This window comes from Apis laboriosa, unplaced genomic scaffold, assembly GCF_014066325.1.
Source record: "Apis laboriosa isolate Shangri-la unplaced genomic scaffold, ASM1406632v1 scaffold21_cov150, whole genome shotgun sequence".
Lineage (NCBI taxonomy): Eukaryota > Metazoa > Arthropoda > Insecta > Hymenoptera > Apidae > Apis > Apis laboriosa.
The window spans coordinates 2343721-2346068 of NW_025222365.1; the positions used below are offsets into that span (position 1 = coordinate 2343721).

Below are 2348 nucleotides of genomic sequence, written 5' to 3' on the forward strand. Positions count from 1 at the left end.
ATTCGCGTAATCGAAAAGGAACCGATTGCGCGGCCAGACAGTGCGCCGCCGTTTTATCGATCCAACAACCTGTCGTAGACAGTTCAAGTTGCATCGTCCGCTTTTATATCTTTTCGGTTTGGTCGAAGCTCTGCACAAAGGAAGAAACGATCCTCTCGGTCGTTGCTCGGTTCATGGTGTAAACCAGAAGACCGTAAAAAGGTCGAGGCGATAGTGTGCCCCCGTGTTATCGGTGACGAACAGCAGAAGTCCGATTCTTTCTCTCTCTCTCTCTCTCTCTTTCTCTCTCTCGAGCCACCTGTTTTCACTCGATCCTTCACCGATCGATCCCAGCGAAATTTGTGCTCCTGGCTGGCCGCAGTGAGTATTTGAACAATACGACTTTTTGACCTATTTATTACGAGATTTGCGTTACGAAACTCTGAGATATGGGTGTTTCGTGGGATAGTAAGTTCGGTGATGTTTTATGGAGTAATATAGAGGGAGTGTAATCTTGATTCGTTTTCTTTTTTTTTTTTTTTTGATTTTGATCGAAACTTTTTAATTTTATATCCATGGATCGACGAGTCGAAATTTATATACGTAACGTTAGATATTGAGATATTATGACACTTGAAGAATAGATTTTGTATATCAAAAAAAATTTTATTTTACATAAACATCCGCAGTCTGGTTATCGCTACGTTGATATCGAAATGATTTAAAATTGAAACCATCGTATCATCCGTATCACGTATCAAAACATGTGCAATCTATTTATTATTGTAACGATATCGAAATTTAATCGAAACCTCTTCATCATCACTCGTCAAATAAAAAATTACGCTCATTAATCCTAGATCACTAAATCTAATGTTATTCTTAATCATTCGTCTCGTAGATAACGATTTGAAAAAAATATATATATATATATAGTTTTTATTATCTTCCATATTTATTACAAACAAAGTATCAAAACTTAAGAGATGAAAAATTAACTTTTCCATTCCTCGTCAAAATGTCGATTAACAAACCTCGAAATTGAAATAGTTGCGTATGTTATTTTGTCATTCTGCGTAAATTTCAAGTTTGTTTGATAATTGGGACCTCTTAAAATTATTACATTATAACATTTCAGTGCAATTACAATGTTCAACCATATAATGCAAAATCTCTTCGTTTGAGATTTCGATAAAAACTATTAAATGAACGTTTAACGATCTAGGATTGAATGAACAATTTTCGATAAAAAAATATGATGTGAACTATCGATACATACCTTTATAACAGTTTTTAGATATATCGACGATATTGTTAAAATAGTATTCGCGAATAAAAGTGACTAAACTTTATATCGTTTTTCTTATCCTTTTATTATAAATATGTTACTTGTAATTATCTTGAAATAAAAATAGAAATAGACTTTTTTTGGAGAATTATATTGTAATCTACTTTTATTCCGTGTTGTTATCTTAACGATATTTCGAACGTTATATCGAATATTTAATAAAATCGTTAATCGTCATTCCACTTATTTTAATCGATATATCGATATTTATCGATATTGTCGTTCCCATCCACGATCCACGCCGATCTCGAGAGATTTAGAACGAATCGATTGCCTTCTTCGATATCTTAACGAATTATAACAATATTATCGATATTCGTCGAGAACGATATCGATATTCTCACGATCTCGAAAGTTAGAGCGAATCGATATATCTTAACGAATCATAACAATATTATCACAATATTATCACAATTCTAATAGATCACCGATTTCGAGAGATTTCGAGCGAATCGATTTGTCTTCCTCTTAACGAATTATAACAATATTACATAACGACACAACTCTATAGATCGTCCATAAAGATACCGATTTCGAGATCGATTAGAATTAATCGATCATCCCCCCCCCTCCCCGACACGTCTTAACGATATCATAACAATATTATCTCGATATTTGCCGAGAACGATATCTTCACAACTCTAGATCTCGTGGGGAGTCGCGAGCGAATCGGCGAATCGACAGCCTCCCTCGAGGTAAGTCGCGGCCATGTTACCATGTTTGGCGACCCGCTCCCATAAAATTTCTCGACGGCGGCCGGCCGCGCGCGTCCAAATGCACGCTGCGTACGTTTCGCTCCTCCGACTGGCAGCCTACTCTCCTACCGGTTCCAGATAAATCGCGTCCACGTCGCTTCTCTCTCCGAGCGCGCGCAACAGCCACCGCAGCGCTACTTCTATCCGTGCTATTAGAAAACGAGCGGCGGGGGGAAAGGAGGGGGGAACGCGCCACACCCTATCGAACCATCTCTCTCTCTCTCTCTCTCTCTCTCTCTCTCTCTCTCTCTCTCTCTCTCTCTCTC

The 2348-nt window shown here is 37.7% G+C and overlaps 1 protein-coding gene across 2 annotated transcripts in view; it reads left to right on the top strand.

Annotated features, from left to right (window-relative positions):
- The window catches only part of LOC122713009 (semaphorin-5A), a 20104-nt gene that overhangs the window by 3137 nt on the left and 14619 nt on the right, over positions 1-2348 (top strand). The window contains exon 1 of one of the 2 annotated variants that reach the window (XM_043933127.1): positions 57-360. The exons of the other annotated variant lie outside the window; for it this stretch is intronic. The gene's annotated coding sequence lies outside the window, so the exon portion shown is untranslated. Of the gene's footprint in view, positions 1-56; positions 361-2348 lie in introns of those variants that run through there. 2 annotated transcript variants of the gene reach the window in all.